Source organism: Lates calcarifer, linkage group LG15, assembly GCF_001640805.2.
Source record: "Lates calcarifer isolate ASB-BC8 linkage group LG15, TLL_Latcal_v3, whole genome shotgun sequence".
NCBI lineage: Eukaryota > Metazoa > Chordata > Actinopteri > Centropomidae > Lates > Lates calcarifer.
In genome coordinates this window covers 15,062,581-15,087,043 of record NC_066847.1, presented here as the reverse complement: position 1 = coordinate 15,087,043, position 24,463 = coordinate 15,062,581, and the positions used below count along the sequence as shown (strand labels likewise).

The window sequence follows — 24,463 nt, the reverse complement described above, 5'->3', positions numbered from 1 at the left end:
GCTGCATGTCTTTATTTCCTTTTAACTAAAGCTCTGGTGGTTTATACCATGTACTGTATCTGCATTATTGTGGTTAAGAGTCCAATGCACAGCCTTTTTTCCTTTTCCATCTCTCCTTCTCAGTGTATTACAGTGGGAAGAAGTGAAGAAGACAGAATTGCTCACCAACAAACTTTTTGTATATCTTATAACTTAAATGGATATACAATTTTTCTTATTGTTACAGTCAACAGTTTTGTCTTATTGGCAATAACAGTCACAAATAACTGCTAATTTAATTGTCTGCACAGTGGAGTTAAGCTTCCTAATAGCTCTATATTATCTGGATTGTAAAATCATGGCTCTCTTATGAGTTGTGCTGTGGATCCACATGGTTTAGCTTTTCTCGTGGTTTTACATGAAAGTCTTCTCACATTATCTTATATTTATTTTGAGGATTTGCTCTCGATCAGTGCTGCATCTTTTATCACACCCTGCTGTTGGTATGCCTAGAAAACCACATCCCTCTATGGCCTCTCATTCAAATGTCAGCTGTACACACCAGCTGGCTTTTATACTGTAACTCAACTCTCTGTGTGTCTGTTTGTACATGTCTATCTGTCCATCTGTTTGTCTGGCACAACTTTCCTCTGCTAAGGCCAGATTGAAGGACAGAGACCAAGTTCCAGAATCTAACAATCTGGTGATGGGCTTCAGGGCCTGATGCTAAATAAAGCCGTAATTTTGTTCCCCCATACATAGTCATTAAATTTGGTGGAGTCTGTGATGTGTTAGACTGTTTTTAGCCATATAGTGTATGAATCAGTCAGGGTCTGAAGAAAACTGGGTACCAGAAACCAGGTCACTGAGATCACACAGTAACACCTGAATCTCTATCTCTCCATCTCTATTCACCAATTAAGACTATGAGATGCAATTTAAAGCCCCCAAAGCTAGTAAGTGAACCTTTGAGTTGAGCGTAGTTTGACACATAAGTTTGATGTTGGAGGCTATAATCTATCGTAACAGTGTAACAGTGGGTAATAGTGGATTACATGACTACTTATGTGTGAAAAGAGTAGCTTATAGAGATGAACCCACAAATAGTTGTTAGTCATCTGTCTCTGCAGTCAACCTCAGCTGTACAGAGCTCACATATTCCAGCTCATTGTTTTGGTTCACTCTCACTGAGCATTGTTTTCAGCTAGATGTTTTCAGTAAAAAAAATAAATAAATAAAATAACTCTAAAAGCCCAATGTACACTACCTGCTCAGCATCAAACAGCAGATAGACACATTTAGCAACAGGTTGGTGAACATTGTGGAGCATTTAGTGGCTAATGAACCATGTATTTCCCTCAGGATTTTGTGGAGAGACATACTAGTCACAACACCAAATGAATGGAGATATTGTTCTGTGTGTGCTGGGTATGTACATCGGCAACTGTTTGCTAACAGATTTGTCTATATAATGTAAAAGGTGATAATATGTCAGTGTTGTGTGTAAGCAGGTTTATACTTCTTCCAAACTATTTCTTAGCTGAGTAGCTTCATAGCCGATACTGGTCAGATCTTCATATTGAACAGCCAAATCTGATTCAACTGATAAAATTCTGATTTGGGCACAGCCTTTTTCTAAAGTCAATTTTGATCTAAAGATCTTACAGAGAAATCACATTTGGGGCCAGTTATTGCAACATGCAAGTTGTAACTTTTTGCATTTTCTTTTGCATTATTTTGACACATTTAGCAAATCAAAATAAACACCATACTTGTGATGCATGTTTGGGCATGCAAAAGGACTGGAGGACTCACTTATCACCTGCACTTCAAGACAAATCCCTTTCGTGAAATGGCTCAGGGGCAAAGTAAATGACCCCATTCCCAAATGCAAATAGGCCTACTGACTTATTTTTGGTATACACCTCTGTCAACATCACCCAGGTGCTCAAAGTCAGTATGGAACATCTACCCTAGTGGGCAGCATACCATTGTGCATCCATGTATGACTTATCTTAATGGGCAGCAGCTGTGGCATTTTACAGTGATCACTCTTTGTCTGTATGTCATTCTGCCTTCTCCTTTTGTGGCTTCAAACTTATGTACAACACAGCACAGTGTGGGTTTCACTTGAAAAGATGAATGTTGGTGTTTGTTTTCACACTGTGGCTATATTAGGAAGAGCGGTGGAGGGCAAGGCAGTACGACTCTCTGGTATGCTGCTCCAACAGGTACTGTGGTCTCAATGGCATACATAGACTGAAATGGATAAATGCAGAGTGAGGAAGAAACAGAATGCACACAAGATATGTAAACATGATTACAAATACAGAGCAATCAGAAAGTATTTCATTTTTTCACATTTTGTTATTTTTCAGCCTTATGCAAATAAACAAAATCCCTCACAAGCAATACCCTGTAATGACAGAGCCACTACAACCAACCACTGAGTAACTGAGGGAGAATGGCTTTGATAACAGAGGTGATCAAGAACCCGACAATCACTCTGACTGAGCTCCACTGTCACTTCAGTGCACTATATAAATATACAAGTGAAACCAAACACAATGCTGTAGAGGGGCAGGCAGACAGGTGCCTTCAAACAGATATAGACAAGTATGCATTTTTAATCTGAAGTGCTAAAAATTGTATTCACTATGACATCCTTAAAGCACACACTCCATTACCTCACCAGCTACACAGTGACACCCCTCCACCAAGGCCAGACAGATTGTCAGAAGTGTTGGCATCAATAGCTACAGGGTTGTGCTTGGAGAGCTGAGAGGAGTTGTTGAGCTTCACTGACAAGCTTTGGCTTCACACCCTGGCTAGCCAAAAGTCCATGTGGGTGCCCTGAATTAGCACAGGGCTTTCCCACTATGTGAGAATGCCGTGGTGGCTGGAATGCCTGTCACTGTCAGACAAGTGTGAAAATCAACCCATTAAGAGGATGAAGGCAAACTAATTATCCTTTGTCACAGAAAGAAAGAAAAACACCATGACAGTGAATTGAGGTAACAGCAATCAGGTAAACTTGTTATCTCCCCTCCAAGTTTGATGTCCGTAAATAACAGTAGGCTAACATGAAGTGCTGCAGTGCATCTCTTGGTCTGTCTGTGTCTTGCTTGTCAGACACTTCCAGGCCTGTGACTTTGTTTCTGATAAAAGTGAGAGTGAAATACAACAGTTTATTACGTTTGATAAAAACCAATGGGCAATGGTATTAAGAAACTGCAGCTCAACAGCACTCCACTTCTTCCCACTGTACAAAAATGAAGCCAAAATCATTAGTATCAGAGTCCTGCGCGTGCACCCAACCGAACAACTGCGAGTCAATCACAGCTGTCAATCATGATGTTTCACTTGCTTTTTCTATCACAGAGGTGGGAGCCTCTTCAGTAGCCCTCTGTCTGACACTACTACACAAAACCTGCTAATAATTATTATAGTTAAAGATGGAAACCTTTTGACCTTTCTGTTTCTGTTTATACAGTTTGTTATATTAAGCGAAATTTATGACCATAATTGACATTACATCCACAACATTTTTAACCAATGCAGGTTAATACTCACAAGTAAATGCACACATCCACACTCACAAACACATGTATGAGTTGGGCCCACATTCTCTTTATGTAATGTTCCAGTTTGCCACCCAGTGAGCAGAAGAGGAGAGGTAGGATGAAGGCTTCTTGGAGCGACAGTTATATGAGGAATGGTAATGAGTGGGCTGGAAACCGTGACAGCTGGTCTGCCGGAAGTAGGGGAACGCAAGAGAAAGAGCGAATAAGAGGAGGGGTTACATGTGGGAGTATACCACAGCGAATATGGTAGGATGACAACTTTTTGCAGCCGCAGCCCAGTTTTATTGAGCAGATGAGCGAATGAGTGAGCAAGCGTGTCTCGTTCAGACACCCACACTGCCTGGGCTGGTGTCCTAGGAGATTAGCAGTACATTGTTACGTCTTTCTCTGTTTTTCTCCCTGTGCTTTATATTGTTTTTAATACCTGGTGCTATTTCAGTATACATCAAACTAGATTTTTATATTGGCACAGTAAAACTCCTTTATACTGAGGACCTATACTATACCTCTATAGTTGCAAATTGCACTCTGTATTAATTCAATAGACCACACATATTGTGTGTTGCATGGCCAGTTAGTGTGTGATTTGCTTTTGTGGTGAACATTTTTCAGTCAGTTTTCATGAAGTGCACTTGTCATATTTCCAGGTCTCATGCAGTTAGGATCCCCTGCGTGATTAGAGTCTGTGATGGTGGCACATACGATAAGAAACATTTCTCTGTCAAGATACTGAGAGAGACCAAGAACATAACTTGACAACACTAACAATAACAGTGTCAGTGGTGTTTGGTCATTTCTAAGGATCTTTTATCCTCATTAATGTAACAAAAACAGAGCACAGGAGCTTGTAGATAATAACATGTTAATCCCTTGAATTACAGTGTTCCTTGAGACTTCTTGTTAGTGTTTGATTTGTTGCACACACACACACACACAAAAAAACACACTGGGGGTTCCCAATCTTTGATCGCTGCTTTATCTTACCTACTACATGGTGCCATGGCATCAGTGAAAAGGCTGAGGTCTCTGTTGTCGCAATTTGTTCAAAGACAACCTCAGAGATTTTTAGAAAGTGAAAAATGACATCATCTCTACAAATAGCAAAATGACAAAAATGAAAAACCCGCTGTTGCTATGCTAAAAGATTATTTTTAATGTGCTTGCAGCCAGGATATTTTATTACATGTCTTCTCTACCTTTACAGACTACGTCATAACTTTCAGCACTGTCTGTAGTTGTAGCCTGATTAGAATAATACCCTATTATTAATAGTATTTACTTGCCTCAGCACATGCTGAAATAGCACTGAGGTAATGTAATGGTAGTGAATACAATCTCTTGAAAACAAAACCACGGTCTCCGTCATGGATTTTTACACAAGTTGTTCTATTTTAGTTTCTCTTTCCTCTTTTTTTCCTGCAGTGTAACATCAAAGTTATGTAGTAATTTTGTTTTTGAGCCAGAAGCTGCATTCCATATACGGTCGTTAGTCAGGCCAACTTCTATGTTATTTGTGTTTATATAGTTTCAGAAATGGTGTGTGAAATATGCTCGAGCCCTGGACAATCTGTGGTGTCGGCACATGTTTGTGTGTGTCTGTAACAGTGAGAGCATGAATGTGCATAAACAGCAGTGGTTCTGCTTTCACTCCTGGGACTATTAAAATTTTCCTGAGCCAAACCAGTTTTCACAGAACCAGGGGAAATAATGGCCTTTTATTGGAGGGCATCAGTTAGTTTGATAGATTGGCTTTTTCTCAGGCAGAATTTCCTATCCTCCCTCTCTCCCTTTTTGGTGTTTGGTGACAAGGTGCTAAAGTTTAATTTATTACAGAAAAATGTCTTTTTGTTACTGAAAAGACAATACAAATGTTTGCTCCCATATCAGTAAGATATTTATGGAGATGTTCCCTAACAGAATTGCCCAGCACTTAAAAGTGTTATTATCATGTAATAAAAACATATGTATTTATCTTTTTAAAGTGCAAAATCCTCCCACTGTGTAGCTATTCTGGGACAGTTACAGCAGCAACACCTCATGTTTGGAGTTATAGTTGGAACTGCTACATTGCAATGGTGCTACATCATTATACTCATTCAAAAAATAAACTTTTAAAACTATGTGTGTTAAATTAATATTTCACTCCCCGTTCTCATGGGTGTGCACTGATGTCACTTTTTCACATGGTGCCATCTCACTTGCAACCACTAAGTGACCAGGGAAACTAGCTCATGGCTGAGGAGAGCTGCAGAACAAAGACAAACAAATGTCTTGATTAAATAAAGACCATCAGAAACAGTGTGACAGTGGTTTGCCTTCATGTACAACACACAGAACACTTAAATATGAAACACACAGTAATTGACTAGATGAGTATTCACTTTAGTAGTTTTAGTAATCTACTTCTAGCAATAAGAGAAGTAGTAGTAATATTAATGGGAAAAAATCAGTTACAGCAGTTTAGGACAACTTCACTCTGAATGCAGGCGTGGCACTTTTAACCCTTAAAGGAAAGGTTCAGCATTTTTGGAAATGCACTTATTTGCTTTCTTGCTGAGAGTTGGCTGAGAGGATTGATACCATTGTGTGAGTACAGTAAAAAGCCACCATGAGCAGCTGCTAAGCTCAGCGCAAAGACTAAAAACAGAGGAATACAGCTAGCCTGGCTCTGCCCAAATGTATCAAGGAGTCTCACCATCACCATGAAGTTTCTAGAGACTTCATGGTGATGGTGAGACTCCTGCACCTGGCCAAGAAATACTGTGGCACATAACCCCCTGTACAACCACAGTATATTGTTTTCACACAAGCTGTTTTCCCATGTTTTGACTTGTGCTAAGCTAATTGGCTAATGGCTCTGGCTGCATGTTTAGCATACAGACAGAGTGGTGTCATCTAACTTTTGGCAATAAAGTGAAACAACACATTTAACTAAACTATTCCCAGTTGTACAACAATAGTTGTAGTGACATTAACTACTTCTAAACTACTGTTGTATACCTTATTGTGTGGAACTGGTATTATTATTATTATTCCTCTATGTGTAAAAAATCACACTGTAACTGAGGCCGTAACTACTTATTTCTAACCAACATGCTTTTTAGGTTTGTATGTTAATGCAGTCACATCCAGCCAACACCAAAATCAATCAATGAGGTTAGTATCAGTGACAACATAGATTCATTAAATTGAATCAGTGCTCGTGCATTCATTTTACAACTCTGTGTTAAGAGATGACTGATTGATTCTTCAGCTGACTGACAACATGTGTGGTGTGAGTGTGTCTATCTGCGAGAAAATCTGAATCTGTGTATGTCTGCATGTCTCACAGATAATTGTTTTCATCCCTATTAAAAGTAAGCAAAAAGATTTTATAATGGTGCTGTTACATACACAGAAACACCCTCTCTCACATACAGAGTTGTTAACTTCCCTGCAGAGCTTGAGTTGTGTTATTTGAGAAAGCCTGGGGAAGTGAGAGGACAGGAACCTCAAGAGCTGTTCTGTTCCTCATCTGCTGCAACACTGAAGGTAGCTTTCCTTATACTTTTCCCTGCTCCAGGCATCCAGTAGGAAAAAGCTTTAATGGTATCGGCTCTGTCGTAGTTGAGAAAAACACTGCATGCTTGCAAAGAGCAGGTCATCAGAATCAGAATCAGCTTTATTGTCATTATACAATTGTAAAATGAAACTGTGTGTGGCTACCCTCCAAGACAAAAATATAAGATCAATAGAATACATATAAAAATATATATACACAAAATGTGAAATAAGCAGCATATAAAGGGAATAGTGCAAATAAAATGTAATATATATGCAAAATGTAAAAGAACAGTGTATACAGTGAGTAGTGCAAATGAGCAGTCACACACTGCTTACTGTCTGTGTGTACGTATGTGTGTGATTTCACAGTTCCAGGGGCTCTGAGGGAGGGGGGGTAGGGAGTATGAGGTCAGCTATGTGCTTGGTGTGTGTGGGGGTTGGGGGGGTGGATGGATGGATGTCACAGCTCTAGGGTAGAAGCTGTTCCTCGTCCTGTTGGTACTGGATCTTAATGTCCTGATCTGCTTTCCTGATGGTAGCGGTTCAAACAGTGTGTGTCCTGGATGAGTTGTGTCCCTGCTGATGCTGTAGGCCTTCTTCCGTCATGTAGCTTGATATTCAAAAAGAATACCAAGAATTGAGGGATAATTATCATGAAATAACTCAGCTCTGTCGTAAAAAAAAAACAACAAAAATGAACTGAAATCTTCCATTCTTAAATAGATGAACCATCGCTGTCATTTTGAAAGCTTCCGCTCACTGCACTTAATAACCATGACATTAGACAATTTTCTTGTGATTCTTTGGCATTTTTAGAGAACAAGCTTCCATTTTTCTCTTATGTGCTCTGACTTGACAAATTTTTAAGTCCAGTTTTCTGAATCTCTTGAACTCTTAATCACTCACCTGCACTAATAACCATGCATTTTTCATGTCCTAACTAACTTGCACTAGTCAAGTGTAGTTGTTTTGTTGTAGTGACCTATTTGTCACTATATGGTGTAGTTTAACCTCATTTGTATTATCTAGTCTATATATATTTATATATCACGTTATGTACACTATATAAATGTAAACAATGTATGTTTCTCACACATGTGGTCTTATCATATTTCCTACTCAGCAGTCTGAATAGCACAGGTGTGTTTTTAGCATTTGGGCCTTAAATGAGATTTGAATTTTGTGATTTTTCCAACTATCTCCTACTGTGATCTAAATACAGAGGACTCAAGGACCATAATCTCAGCAATTCCTGGATCATTAAGCTATTTATCTGTTTAAAGTGCAGCAACTGCATACAAACTAGAATTTGTATGATAATGTCTTTTTAGTCATGCTAGCAGCATGGCTGCAGGGATGGCTGTGGTGGTAAAGAATTCGGTGCCGCCATGATGATTATTGTGTTTAGGAATATGCAGGCAGGAAAAATGAAAATTCCTGGCAAAGAGGAAAAAATCCCATCAACACTGCCCAAAAGAATGGGTATAACTCAGAGGAAGCTATAAGCTTTAAATCACATCTAGCACAATCCAGTGTGCAGAAGAAAATAACTAATATCCCCTACAATAACGTATAGCAGTCCTTACTGAGCAACATACATGCAGTAGCAGGTAGTAACAGGTTACATTTACTCCATTAGGTGTACTTAAGGAGATTTTTTGATAAATTGCACTTCTAAGAGTAGTTATTTTGCAGAATACTTAAACTCTTACTCGACTAAATTTGTGATAACATATCTACTTTTACTCTGTTACACTGGGCTACATGCTTCCTCAAATAGTTATTCTTATGAGTACTTTCACTTCTACTTGAGTCATTATATTAGAAAGTAACAATAGCTTTTTGTGTACTGTTTGCCCACTGCTGCATTTTTTTTTTAAATTAAAACTCTAATGATGTCTTGCTTTCTCCTTTCATCTCTGGCTGAAGGTGGTGTATTTTGTCCAGTAAAATGTTCTGTGGTCAAACTGCACCATGCACAAACTCTGTTGTTTTTGGTCAGTGTTGTTTCCCATGACTCTGAGATGAGCCAAAGGAAGCTCAATGTGATTTCCACACAGTTCCCAGGCCCTCAAATCCCTCTAAACACAGGCCATTACACACAGTCACACATACACACACACTTCCTCAGAAACCTGGGACAAAAATGTGTGCATGTGTGTCTTGTGTGTTACTAACATTAAAATCTCTATTTGTCTTTGATATTCATATGCAAACTTTAATTTGTCAACCATATACACGCACATGTACACACATGAACACACACACTCTCTCTCTCTCTCTCTCTCTCTCTCTCACCCTTGCCATCACACACACACACGCGCAAGCGCACACATTGGCCTGCCGGGCTCTCAGACTAAGGGACAGCTGCAGCCTGTCCAGTCAAGAGGCCCACTTCTTTATAACAAGGGCTGACTGCAACTGTGCCTCATGTACTCACACTTAAGGTCACTTGGTGTCAATGAAACCACTGACCTGTTTCAAGATGATAACCACTTTTCTAAGAGTTTTATTAAAATAGTGGAACTTAACTCAGTTTGGTTCTGAAACTATGGAACAAGGGTAGTAATTAGCCCAGGCTTGAGTAGTCAAAATTACTTCTAATATGTAACTCTTCATAAAACCTGTCCTAGCTGACAATGGGCTAGAGGCAGGGTACACCATATAGACAAACAACCATTCACACCTAACCTGCATGTCTTTGGATGGTGGGAGGAACCCGGATAGAACCCATAGCGGCACAAGGAGAACATGCAAACTCCACACAGAAATGCTCCGGGCTCGAACCTGGACTTGAACCCAGAACCATCTTGCCATGACAGTGCGAACCACTGCATCACTGTGCCGTCCCTATGTTAGAGATCTTATATGTTATTATGAGAAGTGTAAAAATATTTACATGGACAAATTAGACTGGCAGGTGAATGAACAGGTTTGATCACGGATTGGCATTATGCTGTCAGATAAGAAAGAAAAAAAGAGTAAATAATGCAAAATATACCAGGGCCAAGTAAATTCTATGTGTTGGAAACACTGTTTTTTCTGGGTTTTTTTTACATTTTGGTTATTGTACAGCTGACGCTTTATTCTAAGCTGACTGCTAACTGGCACTAACTTCATATTAAGTGTACAGACATGAGAGTCATATTGATCTTGTCATCTAATTCTTGGCTAGAAAACTAGTGTGTGTTTGTAAAACTATTCTTATATAGTTTTATATAATGCGGTTTAATATAATGCAGTTTCATACAAATTCAAGGAATGTCTCCTCATAGTCTGCTACAGAGCAGAGACAGCAGGAACTGACAGAGAAATATAAATTTAAAAAGAAAGGCAATGACAAAGCTGGTAGGGCAGTATTTTGTTTTAGTCCTGTTTGTTTTTGGTGTAATATTAGTAAGACTAGGAGGAGAGTTGTGAGTATTGCTGTCTACTGTGCTAGCTCTGAGAAACCACCTTGTCCACTGTACGTTAGCTTCGCTACAGCTAAGGTGCTCTGTCATTGTTCACTCTGTATTGTGATATTTGTCTGTACAATGTTTGCAAAGGCTTTTATAGACACAAAGACCTGAAAACAGAAGCCTGTAAGCACAGTGGGATAGATGTAAAAATACTATGCCAGATAAAGTTACCTTCCTTGTTAGCTAAGGTACAAACCTACAGGCCTGTCTTCAGTCACTGTGGTTTGTAAAAACAATTTAAACCACTAACTCTTGCTAGTTTTTTTGTTTACCCTGTTATGTTGCAGATGCTGTGTTTGTGTGCCTGTTGTTCCTTTGATGACGTTTTATATTACATTTGTTTTTCTTCAGCTATGAAAAAGTGAATGCACTCAATTCTGCCAATTTCCTCTTTGGCCAGTTGTTAGTGAGGGTTTCCTGGCGATGCACGTCCACAAGTTTTGGGGGCAGAACTTCTGAAGATGCACTAAAGGGAGCCGTGTGTTTATTTTGCAGCTGAGTTCAAATATCAGTCTTTCTCCAGGATGCTTTACTCTGCCTTTACCTGAACCAGCTTATGGTAGCTACTGCAAAATGAGCCTTAGAAGACATTTTACATAGTAGTTATTATAGCATGGCATTTTAGTCCTAGTTTTATGGTGGAGAGTAAGGGGTTAGGCATGTGTGTGTGGTAACTTGCAATTTAACAGTAACGTTATTATTTGCTCTGTCTCTTGTGTGTGTTTCTCTTTTTTTCCTATAAAATGTTCATTGTCCAGATGTGTTTTTGTATTTTTTTTAGTTGAGATGTTTTGGATATGACCCCTGTCCTGCTGCCTATTTATTTTGCAGGGGCCTCTGGACACTCCTCTAGATCATACTAGACATAACTAAGGTTATTTTTAGTGGGATAACCTCACCTTCTCTGACAGCCTTTTCTTCATAGCAGATTCACAGCACTTAGAGCTACTGGTATTATTTTAGGTTTTAACGAGATGATCTGGTGGAGATGGTGGGGGAAATTATATTCTAAACTGTTACTATCATATTCTGTTTAGATTGATGCAGTGACCTGGGATAAACCCACATTTACCATTGTTCTAAGGGATCAACATGCATTAACAGTCAAAGTGTAGTTAAACATAGGATTAAAGTGGGTATGAACAAATGGAAACAGGCATCTATACAAGATTACTAAATGGATTGCTTTTACAAATTTTACAGCCTTCCACTTTCTGTTGACACATAATATTTTAACATAATACTTCCATGGTCCATTAAAATAAAATGAAATAGATGTGGTCAGGCTGAACTCATTTAAATGGGTAGTCACTCCATGAGCTGCACAGGAAAATACCCCTAATGGAATCTAGTCCTTCCATGCATGAATGATTAAATCACAGAGTAATATATTTTTATTTTTATTGTTTTAACTTTTAAACAAGTGAAAAACCAGGCCAGTAACTTTTTTTTCAATATAATGTATTTTGTAGTATTTTCAACATTAGTTGATGGATTGTTTTTGTCTGTCTGGTTTTCTGAAATTAAAAGGATTTAACGGATATTCCTGAGGTACTTGGTGCATCTCTTCTTCCCTCTGCCATTTTGAATGTATTATACAGACTAAAGTTCTGGATGAATGTGATTTGGAGCAGCATTTCTGATGGGGTCAGTGGTTCAAAATGTGATTGGTTTAACACAGAGAGAGAGAGAATATAAATTGTGTAGCATGAGGTTAGTCTTCCTGATTGAACTTTCCCTAAGAGTAATTTGTCCAAAGTTGGAAAAAACTGTGTGACTCACAGGAAGTGCCTGGCCAGTAAAGATAAAAGAACCATGCCTGCAGCTGTGAACTTACTCCATGAATCTGGTTACATCTGGCATTTGATAGGCAAGCTGCATCTGTCCATCTATTCCATGCCAATAGACACTCATTAATATGCAGAAACAACTGTTCTATTTCTGTATGAATGTTATTGATGCATGTCTGGAGTCTGTATGTGTGTATCAGTAATAGTGAGCAAGGGACAAGAGCGTGACTCATAGGGGGGATTTTTTTTTTTTTTTTTTTTTTTTTAAATTGCTCCTGACTCCCAACCTGCTGCTCTTTGATAAGAGAGAGATTGAGACAGTGGGCTTTGGTTAATCCTCTCTCTGCATCCAGCCTGCTGTCTGCCATAAAGAACAATAGCTGGGACAGACTGGTTGTCAGTCGTCCTCTGGCCTCTGTTTATAGCTCTTGAAATACCGAGGATGGAGTGGGTTGTTATGCTGTTGAATAATTCTTGAGACATTTTCCAGATTGTATAACAATCCTTTTTTTCACCCCCAGTTTCCTGCTCCTTCACAGCCCACCTCACCAGCTATAAATTGGATTAAATAAATACATTCTGTAAATAATGTTCTTCTCACCATTCTGGATTATGAAGAAATACAGACACGTCAAAGGTTGAGTCATACACAGTAATATAATTATTATGACTACCAAGAAAGATGAGAGTCGTGGTGGTGGTGGTGAGACACTCCTGAGGAGAAATAGTTTGTTGTTTGTTCAAAAGCTCATTAAGATTATTTTTAACATGTTTCATTTTTATGACTGAACTTTAGTCTATCAGTATCAATAGTAAACAAAACCTAAAAGTGTGGATCTATTGCACTTTACAGGACTGTTATGACTGAGGATGGTTAGCTAATGCTGACTATCTTGGAGCAAATCTAGAGATCGCATCTTAGTTTTTGTAAATGCTAACATGCTAAACTAAGATAGTGAATGTCATAGACACAACCCAACCGATCGAGGCAGATGGCCACCCACCCTGAGTCTGGTTCTGTTCGAGGTTTCTGCCTCTTAAAAGGAGATTTTTCCTTGCCACTGTCGCCTAGTGCTGCTCATGGTGGGATTTGTTGGATCTCCTTCTGTAGAGTAGAGTATGGTCTAGACCTGCTCTACATGAAAAGTGCCTTGAGATTACTTTTGTTGTGATTCGGCACTATATAAATGAAATTGAATTGAATGTGGACCTAATGTACATAGTGCAAGTGAGGAGGCTTCTGTGCTTTTAACACATGCTGCAATTGTTTTTGGACACACAGAGGCAATTTCTCTCTACTTGTGTAGTTAACCCTGTGTATAGCCATGTTTAGCAATATCATTGCATATAAAAACTTTAATAACATTGTGAAGATGTGTTTTCTACTCCACTGATACGTGTGCATCTTCAGTTGTTTGTAAATGGAACCACAGAAACACTGTTAAGGCTAGGTTTTCTAGAAAGGAACTAGTTTGTATGACATGTTGTTGGTCTGACTTTTGAATCAAATAAATACATTTTATTGCATGGCAAACAGCAAAGGCAGAGTGAAAAGCTAGCCATCCACATGTTAGCATTGTCATAATAGATCATGTTAACATGTTGTTTTAGTATTTAACACAAAGCACCAATATGCAAGGTCTTGGTATGCAAGGTCTTCTCCCAGCTTTGAGTTACTGCTTTGTGTGAAGGTTGTACTGAATTTATCCTCTTCTCTACTAACACTGTATTATTCTTTCTGCACCAGCATAAGACTAACAGAGACAAAAGGTGGTAGCTTTTCGAATATAAACAAAAAGCAGTAACCTGTCACTTTAATTACTACTGTTGCTTGATTTTTAATGTTATGAAGGCAGATAGAGTGAGTCATATATTTCAAAAACAATTGCCCCAAGCTCTGACAACTTGGACCTTCTCCTACAGCAGGTTGTCTAGCTAGGATGGTTGAACATGGGTGATGGAAAACAAGTATGCAAGAGAAGGAGGAGTATAGTGGGTGATGTATCTACAGTATGCTTCTCTAAATTCAAATTTATCTTTTATTTTTTGGCATCAAGTTTATTATTGCCAAAGCAGGTTGTATATGGTTTCGCAATACAAGCGTAGCATTTCAGAAAACAAAAAAGTAGTAGGCCCAACAAATAAGAAGTGAAAAAATATGATGTGTGAGTTGGGAGCATGCATGCATGTGTATTTGTATGAAAGTGTCTGTCACCTGACTGTTCAGGTGGTCTAATGTTCTAATTCAGTGCATCTTTTTAGAATGTGCAGCTATTTCATCACTATAGATTAATTACAATTTATCCTACAAACGCAAATATTTTTTTTTGTTTTAATGTATGTATTATGATTTTTTTATTTTTATTTTTTTACATATGACCATACACCTTTAATATGCTTTTGTCATTTGTTTTGGTGTTGTTTTGTCGGTACATTGGACTAGCCTGTTCAGCAAGTTGCATTGGCTCGCCACTGCAGCAACGTAATGTTTTTTTAATCTTGTCTACTCTTTCCCCCCAGCCCCCCACCTCCTCACCCCTCCCCTCCATTCCTCCCTTCCAACCCCACTGTCATGCGTTCTTACATTCATTACCACATGAATTCACTTCCCTGTCTGCTGGCCAGGTTTTTGCTGATTCTTATATGTGTTGTAATTGGCAGTTACACCACATTCATTCAAACAGTAAGATACTGGAAGCTTTAAAACTCTCACTTGATGCAATTGTGTCTGTCATGATATCTACAAAGTGTTTACTGTGTGCAAAGGGAGCTGCACAGGAAACTGAAAAAATGCAAACATTTAATGGAGGCACTGCCCACTAATCTCCTCTAATTAAGCAACATGACTTACACACACTCTTTTTCAGAGGAATCAGTAGTGATAGTGATGACATCCACTGCTTTTACACCACTAGTAGAAGGAGGAGTACCTTTAGGTTTGTTAATGACTTTTTTATGTATACTTAGACAAGCAGTTGTGACTCGTGGTATTGTCCACATAGTTGACTGTGTGTGTACCTTGGTGATTAAAAAGTATATCAGCACATAAGGGCCAAATCATCCTTGTGCAATAAAGGATTATCTTCTTTGAGAACTTCAGATTTTGCACAACATAAACATTACTAAAGATGGCAGTAGTTAGGCATATAGCGACTAAGCCTAGCCTGCAAGAGATGCATTTACAAATATTTTTCTCAAATTCATTCATTCATTAAGTGAAATGGTGAAAGACCAACACCACCTACTAACTTAAAAAACTGTAGGGTATTCACTGTATGTCTGTCTTCCATATATACATTCACTGATTTGTTAGATAAGAAACTTTGTTAACAGCCCTGGGCCTTCCTTCCATGAGAAATGATTATTCATCTTATAATCTGTTGTTATCCGGTCCAGCTGCTGAGATTAACATCACAGCTCGCTGATACAGATCCAACCTTAAGGTTCAAGGTCTCACCATCCAATAACAATTCACTTTTTACATAAACAGTCACAACCATAAGAATACATTTACCAGGGAAATATTACGTCACGGTGCTGGAATGGAGGCTCTGACTTGTCATCAAACCTTGGATTCAGGAGGGGCGATGTGGGTTCTGTCCTGTCCATGGAGCAGGGGACCGACTCGTTACCCTTTACTTGAGGGGTCATGGGAGTTTGCCTATTCAGGCTACATGTGCTTTGTGGACTTGGAGAAGGCCTATGACCGGGTTCCTTGGGGCCTCTTATGGGGGATACTGCAGGAATATGGGGCTTTGGCATTACTATCAGCCACTCAGTCCCCATGTGAGAGTTGTGTTCATATTTGTGTTCATATTTCTGGTGGGTGTTGGCCAGGGTTGTTCCTGGTGATCAATCCTGTTTGTGATTTTTATGGACAGGATTTGGAGGTGCAGCTAAGGTGTGGAGAATGTCCAGGTAGAGGGCCTCAGAATTGCTTCTCCGCTATTTGCAGATGATGTGGTTTTATTGGTTTCATCACTCCAGCATGCACTGGGGGAGGTTTGCAGCTGAGTGTGCAGTGGTTGGGATGAAAGTCAGCACCTCCAAGTCTGAGGCCATAGCTAGCAGAAAATAGAGGACTGCATCCTTGGGGCTGTGATGGCATTTCTACCCCAAGTGAAGGAAGTTTAGATAGTTTAGGTATCCTGGGGTCTTCTCTACGAGTGCGAGTAGGATGGAGCTGGAGACAGGCAGATTGATGTGTTGACAGTAGTAAAGCAGGCATTGAGAGGGTGAGAGGGAGCGAAGCTGGCAGGCAAATCTTTTGATCTACCAGTTGATCTACTTTCTGATCCTCACCTATGGTTGTGGGTTTTGGATAGTGACCAAAAGAATGAGATTGCTGATTCAAGCAGCTGAAATGAGTTTCCTCTGCAGGGCTGCTATGCTCAGCCTTAGAGATGGGGTAAGGAGCTTGTTGCTCCTTTGTGTCAAAAGGAGCAACTTGAGGTGGTTTGGGCACCTGTTTAGGACTGGTCTTGGGAGTCTCCAGTTGGAGGTGCTGGAAAACATTACTGGAGAGAGGGAAGTCGGAGGTACCTTGCTTAACTTCCTACCACTGGAACCCAACCCTGGATAAGTGGCAGAGGATGGATGGATGAAGGGATGGAGGAATCTGTGAGTCTGTTATTTCATTCCTGATGTTTTGTACCCTGAGCTGATTTTAGTGACATGCTGCAGACAATAATGGAGTTATCTAGATGTGAGTTTCACTGACAGTGCTGGGAGTGTTTTCCTTTTCCAAAGGAACAACTTCTGAGGGGTTTGCCTTGGAAAGAAAAGTTGTTTTCTCTTCCGCCCATGCTGTTGCTTCCTGAGCCTTCTGGAGGAAGGAATTCCCTCTAGTGCCTGTTACCCACCCTACATCCTAACACACACACAGAAGCTGGTTACATTCCTCTGCAGAAGCGCTGCTCAGAGTCTAAAAGCAGTAAAAAAAAAGACAAAAAAAAACAAACAGCACCTTTCAAAAAGTCAGATAAGATGGTTTACAGTACCAAATCTTTGCATTTTTCAGAGGCTGAAAATCTACAGACATTTCTGTGTTCCACAGTGATCTGGCCTGGTATGCAGGAGGGTGAAAATGCAGTACAGTGACTGACGATTACCTGTACTGCAATAATTTTTCAGCAGCCTGTTCCCATACCAGTGAATGCTTTGTCTTTATCATTCCCCAGTCCTTCATGTAGATGACTGCCTTTATCCCACTTTCAGAGGCAGCTCATATAAAACAGTATATAGTGCTTCTCTAAAACAGCATATACAGTGGTAGACAATGTTTCTCTAAAACGTATTCTGAAAGACCATGTATTTATTTTAATCAGCTCATGCATCACCAGTCAGCCCAGTAATCCCAGGACTCAGGCTTTAATCTAACTAATTTGTCCCTCTACCTGACAGACTGTTTTTCTCTATCGTGATGGTTTTCACTCTTATCTCTTGCTTTACTCCTCAGCAGGATCTTTACAGTCATATTTACCCTAGCAGTAGGCTTGATTTAATTATCTTTCCCTGTATTCTGTTGATTCTCTCTGCCCCATGTGGAATTTCAGCTTGTGTCTCTGTCCATGTGCCTCTTACTTAGTCATACATACCCTTTCTCACAGTAGTTCAGAGGGGGGGTGGTTTTCACTTGGCTGACCTCAGCCCCACCCTCCACATTACCCCACCCTGCTCTGGGCCCCACAGCACTCCATTCAACAGGCCAGCAGATGCTATCCAAATGAATGTAGACAGACCAAAGCTGTTCGCACTCACAGCTTTGGTGGAGGATGGGATAAGGAGGGTCTTTGGCTGGCCCTGAAATAGTTCTTTTCTTCCCACACTGCACACCCTCGATCTTTGTCTCATACATGTGAAAAATGCTACGTAATTAAGCAGACACAACTCAAGTAATATCAAAAAAGCTACCACAATCATATGTTAAAAGTGAATTCCCCCTTTATCACCACAACATGGCTCAGAGTTTGTGTTATTATGCATATTTTACCTCTGCCGTAGCCTAGCCAGCTGCTTTTACATTCACTGCTTTTGATAATTATTTTATTGTTAGTAAGAGATTATTCTATAGTGTGGTGTCATAGCTCGATGGTAGCATAACATCCTAAAGTGTGATTTAGTGAAATATATCTTTTAATATGTTGTATTGTTTTGTGCTGGATTATCCAAATAAGAGAACAGCAAATGGGTAAATAACAGAAGTACACTTGTCATTTCATGGTGTCTTTAACATTAGATTATTATCAGCACTTAATCACATACGCACAGATATATGCTGGACTATGCTAAACCAAGACAACATGCTTTTGGCAAAGCAGGAGTTATTTTCAGTCTAAACCATTAATGTCACAGCATAACCAACAACCTTATCATTCTCATAATTTACAATAAAGCTGCTTTATATCAAGTTAACTTTCACTCAAATAAGGTAAACAGTGACATTGCCTTGACTTTGTGAATGGAGCTTCCATGTCATGCCATGTGCCTATGAGCAGCACAGGCACTGGCCAAAGTTTCACCTGTTGCTATCTAGAAAACATCCAAAAGCCATGAAAAATGTCCATCCCAGATTCCCAGATCCCAGATCCCCCCTCACCCCCCCAATGTACAGCATCAAATCACCTGGAATACCGCTCTTTTACTGCATTTAGACAGACGTTACTGATATCTCTTTGCCAAACACTGCCACCTGAAAGAGTCGGGCTGATGTGCCTCATTAACTCTGACAGTGACAATGCATCAATCTACTCTGCTAATGAGACATGAAGTTATAATCATACCCGCTGTTGATTGTCACCATTGTTATTTAACTGTTATTGCTGTTTGGCTGTTGATCATAATATTACATAATATTATACTACTCATCTCACAGTATTATATAAATGAAATAAAAAACCAATTAGAGCTACTGTATTCCCCTCTTCCCTAAAGAAATGAAACGTATTTAGTTTCTTATTTTTTTAATCTCCATACTCCTTTGCACAGATATAGTTCTTTTATTAGTTATGTGCTGAATGAATCACTAGAATCCTAAAGAAGTGAAGAATTTGTGGTGACTTCAGAATGGCAATGTAGATCGAAGGCCCATTTTTAATAACTAAAGTTGTGTTTTCATTTAACCAGATACTTATAACCTCTTCTGTCTTTAGAACCAAATCATGGCAAATATATGGAATTTTATCAATAAATGATCTTAATCTATTCTTCCTTCTATACATACCTCTCAAAAATGTCAGAAATTGTAGTAAAAACAACAAGTGTAAATAGCAGAACATGTTTATTTTTGGTTCAAGCCGAAGCACCAGTTCAAAAGTGCACTTTGTCTGGTGCACATTCCTTTTTTGATTGCATGTGTTTATGAGAACTGGAGAAAAAAAATGTAAGAAAATCTAAACACATTGAATTAGTTTCTAATTTTCCTCCTTTTTCTCTCAAGCTCCTTGACTCTGTTCATCTTGTCTAGATTAGTCTGTGTGTGCAGCACTGAGTTTGGCTTTTACCAGCTTCTCTGTGTGTAAGAATCTATGTGTCTATGTGTCAGATGACCTATTGAAATCGTTGCAGTGCAGTGTGCCTGTTACCATGGCAACGCAGGCTTCTCTGTCTCTCTCTTTCTCTCCCTCTCTGTCTCTCTCCCTCTCTGTCTCCCCTCCTCTTTCATTTCCCCTCCACAGCAGACTGAGGTCATGTGACTGCTCTGACGTCAAGCTGGGGAGGCAGGCAGGCAGGCAGCGAGAGGAGCGAGTTAGTTTGTGGGCTTTCAACAAACCTCCTGCTCAAACTAGGAGTCTCTTTGAGTCTGTCAGTATCCATTAGCTCTGTCTCAGCCATTTCTTCTCCTTTCCCCCTCTACTGTTCTGTCTCCCTCTCTCTTGCTCTCATCTTTGTTTCTCTCTGGTACACTCCTTTATTCTCGCCTGTTGCTTCTTCTGCAGCTGCTGCTGCCACAAACTCTAGGGAGAAAGTGCTGGGTGATGGACTGCTGAACGGCTTGTACGTTGCTACAAAGTGAGGTAAGCTTCCTGTGTTTTCTCTTTGTGTGAATATTGTGTGCTTTAGAAGCCAGTGGCTGCTTCCAGAAGATTGTGCAGCAAGTTAAAGCTGGGTAAAGGACAGCTTTTAACTCATGCATTGGAGTCACATATTTGTGCAGAGGGGAAGTTGTCTTTTTGATGAATTCTCAGACAGAGGCTCTGTTAAATACGGGAGACTCATTTTGTCACCCTTTAAACGTTAAGATAGAAAGTCAAAGAACTGCAGAAATGTCTTGAGATGTTTGAGGTTTAGAGGGAGATCCCTGATCAGGGTGTAAAAAAGACTAGCTGCTCTCTTTCCCAGCAAACACAGTCAGATGTGTTTTCAACCCCCTACAGGAAATGAGTGATGAAAGAAGAGAGAGAGAGAAGGGGAGTGTGATCATTATGGGGGCTGAACATGTAATGTGTTGTGTAGATGGAAGTGATGGGCAGCTCCACATGGCTTTTCCTCCCAAAGCGTTGCTAATGTTAGAGGCAATAGTGTGGGCTGGAGCTGCTGGCCCTGTCTGCCAGAGCGTCAGAGACAGGGAGAGGGGCAGAGCAGCTGCCACCTGCCCCCCCCTCAGAGGGGATGGGAAAGCCTCAGGGGTATGTGCTGCAAAAGTGGAATATATATTCCCAAGGTCAGTTTTTGTTTTTCTAAAGAGATCCAATCAATGGGTGAAGTAAGGGCATTTTATCCAGAGAGGTTTTTATTTTATGTCTTTCTTTCTTTCTTTTTCTTTTTTTTTTTTTGAATTTCTTTGACCAGTGTCTAGCTTGAGAACCCCCCATGACCCTTACACACACCCCCAACTCCCTGCGTGCTTCAAACAAAGGGGTGGGAAAGAAATGGGGTGGAAAGAAAGGGAATTGTGGATAACAAGTGGTTTGGATCCCCCTTCAATACTCTGCACTTTCTTATTCTCTCCTCCTCCCTCTCTCCCTGCTTCTCTAGAACTCATCTGCTGTTGGACTTTATCTCTTCCTCTCATTCTCTCTTAAGCAGGGCCTCCGTTCTTCAACTTAACAAAGTGGAGATGAGATATGAGCATGTAACAGATCTTTGTCACTGTATCTTAAGAACCACAATGCTCTGCACTGTGTAGAATGTTGGACAGAAATTAGCATTTGTGCGCTGATTAGATTGGATTTTCAGTTTTTTGGAGAAAGGTTGTTGTGGCTTACCTTTCATGCTCCATATGAATACAAGTATATTTTGTAATCAGTGAATGCCATTAGGTTAGATAAAGAAAAAGCACATTTCAAATAGACTTCAAGGAGCTGTTACCTTCCTAAATGGTAAATACTCCTGCTTTTATCATCTTAATGCAAATGTTTCATCATGATGATTTGCTTACACAGAGAAACGTGACCTCAGAAGAAGATTGAAAGTTATATGAATTTTGACAGTTTGTGCAAGCTACAGTTTAAAGCATATATTAGATTTCCTCCATTGTTTATTGGTTGTGTTAAGCAGTTTCAAATGTCCTGTAAGCCTGAGGGTACAGTATTCAGAAGTGTCTTCCTGTTGTGAAATGAGCTGCATGAATACCACAAGAGGCCATTTTGAATTAAGAGACAGAAGACTGATGTCGTTCCTACTTGTGTGCATCTGCTAAAATAATACTTTGTTTGTGCACAGGCATACTCTTATCTATTTTTTTGTGTGTTTGCATATTATCTGTGTGTTATAAACTGGGTATGTTGGCAGCACTTACTCTGACAAGAGAGCCACCGCCATACACACCTCTAGCATACAGCCTGTAGCTTTATCTGACATCCTGCAGCACTGGATTGTCTCAGAGCATGTGTGTGTGCTGTTGAACATTTTCCAGCAAGGATTTTACAGAGTGTACAAGGGGTGAAAAAATATAATATTGTCCCTAAATGTGTACAAGTTTTTGTGGTAATTTTGCATGGTAAAAGTTTACTATTGAAACAGCTTTGGAGACTTAATATAAAGAAGCAGGTGGTAGCCATAGATGATCGAGTATTTTAGTTTTTATCCTGGCGCTGTATCAACACAATGCCACACTGATTTTATGTCAAAATGGCATACATGAATGTTCTGTTATTTAGAACATTTATGTATATTGTTTTAAACCTGTGTGTAATGCCATATTTACACTGAAAAGATGTTAAGAAGCTAACCAGGGCTGCAAACTCTTGAGTTAAAGACACATACACTGTAGTGTTGGATCTAAGCATAAAATCTGTCCTGTAAATTTTTATTTCATACTTCAGACTGACTGTCATTTCACAGCAAACAGCTCAACACACAGACACACACTAGAACAGAGGTAATGGGATGACTGAGTGGGGCGAGATGGTTACCATGGTATTTTCTCATTTTGTTCTCTGGCTTTCATTTACACAGGACACACACCAGGTCAGGTAAGGTTTTTTTTTCCAGCTCTGTAGGGGTGGCCTTATCTCTCAGTCAGATGGCAAAACTGCATTACTGATATTGTGTATATTTTTCACTGTCCAAATAATAAATAAGTGCTTCTTAATTGCTTTTATACCACTATATTGCATCCAGCTGGGATGGGTAGCATAATACTGCAGGGTTGAGTTAATGTCCTCATAACAGCATTACAGCAGCAAACTTGTTTGCCCGGCAAACAGCTTTTTTGAGTTGTAGTTTTTATTTATTCAAACATAACCTTTCCTTTCATTGGTTTGGATTAAAGCCTTCCACTGACCAACCACTATAAGTCTTGAAATGTGAAGCAGCTACAATTTTAGCCTTAGTTAACAATGTTTGCAACTGCTTTCATCTTGCTGCATAGAAAAGGGTCTCCATAAACAAATGCCAGCACTTCAGTAAATAAGCAAGTCAAGCACTGTTAGCAAAGCTGAAGGTGTTTTAACCTAAGTAACTTACATTGTAAGATAAAGACAAAACCATCATTAGTAATCATTAAATGTGTTGGATTATTTCAAAAACAAATTACGGATTTCTTCTGGGTACCAATATTACAGGTCATTCCATACTTCTCTCCTTGTTTCCTGTCTGTATCTTTACAATCACTAAAGGCAGAATGCCCAAAAACTTAATCAAAAAAAGTGGTTAACTGCCAGACACCTTGGAGTCAACACCCAACACCAGAACATGACACCCCTAGAATTAATCACTAAATGAGATAGTGATCCACTTTTACATAGTTATTCATTGTCAGTTGTTGTAGGTGACTAGTTCTAGGACTGCCAATGTATATCTGCTCTATTGTTAATACCATCAGAACTCTGCACACAGTTCATTAACTGTGTCGCTCTGTCTGGGTTTAGTTGTGTGTTTGTGCGCATGCTGTTTGTGTCTTTGTGGTTGCAGGTGGGTGAAAGCAGAGTGGCAGTTACTTGCATGCATATTACTGACTGTGTGTCTGTTGTATGTATATGTAAGCAAAAGTTGTCCATGTCCAGGTGAGTGTAAATGTAACTGCAGTGTGTGTGTGTGTGTGTGTGTTTTCTTTTCTGTTTTCTTTTATTGTTGTTGTTGTTGTTGTTGTTGTTTATTTGTTGTTTTGTTGGAGTGAGTGATGTATGTGGAGAAAATCCAGACCTGCACTGTATTTCAGTTGATTGAAAAAAGTGACTTATCTCCCTCCTAGTTTTCTCCTGCAACACACACACTGTGCTGTGTTTATACTCACATCTGTTTAAAAACTTGGAGAAAGCGGTTCAATTTTGTTACACACAAGCTCAGCTTAACCATATGAACCAAGGTTCTATAACATCCTGTTTTGTATGTCAGAGAGTCTCATGTAACACTGGAAACTAACTTTAAAGCAGTTTATGTGACTGTTGATTTATGACCAGAGTCAGAAAGGGAGACATAAACAGAGATAAATGGAAAGAAATTGTTTAAGTGAGGAATATCTTCAGGGATGAGAAAGGAGACAGACACTTGAGGAGGGAGTTAGAAGTTTACATGTTTACTGTTGGGCAGGCAAATTCAATAAAATATGCAATAATTAAGATCAGCATAAATGATGAAATAGTAGCATTAGAATGTGCCAGTACCAAATTTGGGCTTTAATGGCCAAATGTTACTTTTTCCCTCTGGCTGACTGCTCCGAAGT

General features: G+C 39.5%; 1 protein-coding gene across 4 annotated transcripts in view; it reads left to right on the top strand.

Moving 5' to 3' along the window:
• LOC108876286 (neurocalcin-delta A) overlaps positions 1–24,463 on the top strand; it is a 60,826-nt gene that overhangs the window by 7,633 nt on the left and 28,730 nt on the right. Inside the window, exons 1-2 of one of the 4 annotated variants that reach the window (XM_018665689.2) lie at positions 20,026–20,160; positions 20,295–20,372. The exons of 1 other annotated variant lie outside the window; for it this stretch is intronic. The gene's annotated coding sequence lies outside the window, so the exon portion shown is untranslated. Of the gene's footprint in view, positions 1–20,025; positions 20,373–24,463 lie in introns of those variants that run through there. 2 more of the 4 variants (XM_018665688.2, XM_018665686.2) reach the window with 2 other exon arrangements.